Source organism: Pteropus alecto, unplaced genomic scaffold (assembly GCF_000325575.1).
Source record: "Pteropus alecto unplaced genomic scaffold, ASM32557v1 scaffold3, whole genome shotgun sequence".
NCBI classification, from domain to species: Eukaryota; Metazoa; Chordata; class Mammalia; order Chiroptera; family Pteropodidae; genus Pteropus; species Pteropus alecto.
Window position 1 is genome coordinate 40,019,131 of NW_006442484.1, and position 621 is coordinate 40,019,751.

Here is a 621-nt window from a genome sequence, read left to right on the forward strand (position 1 = left end):
CTTCTCATTTCTAAGGTTTCATGATCATTAGCTAATGCACTCTAACTCTTAGGAGACAGAGTCATGTCATTATCCATATTTTATAAGAGACTAATGTAGACATGTAATGATTTGTGGCAGAATACAAAGAGCTCCTAATCGAATTTATATTCCATAGGGGCAAAAAGACCTCTAACGTTAAGGCATCTCTATTCTGCAAAGAATACCCAAAAGCTCATTGTAATCATATAAATCCTCCACCACTGCAAGACTATCAATGAGTAAACAGCCTGTGCTCAGGACTGTGCAAAAGAGGAACAGATGCGGCCATATGTTTTTTTTCAGGTACCACTTAACAAATGAATCATCGAATATCATCAACAGGGAGAGGGGGCATCTTTAGGCAATAAGAGAGATCAGTATTAGCTTTCCTTACATATGTGATAGAAAGGCATGACATTTCTCGTGCAGATCAAGGCTTTCCTGCCCCAAGGAAGTACCCAAAAGTTCTGCCCTTTCATCTACTTTATGGTCTCATCATTAGTTCTGGCCCCCTGACCTAGTGACCCAAGCAGATCACCCTAATGCTTCAAACCCACGTCTGTGCCTTCAAGACTCCTGTTCCAGGAAGTCCATCCTGTG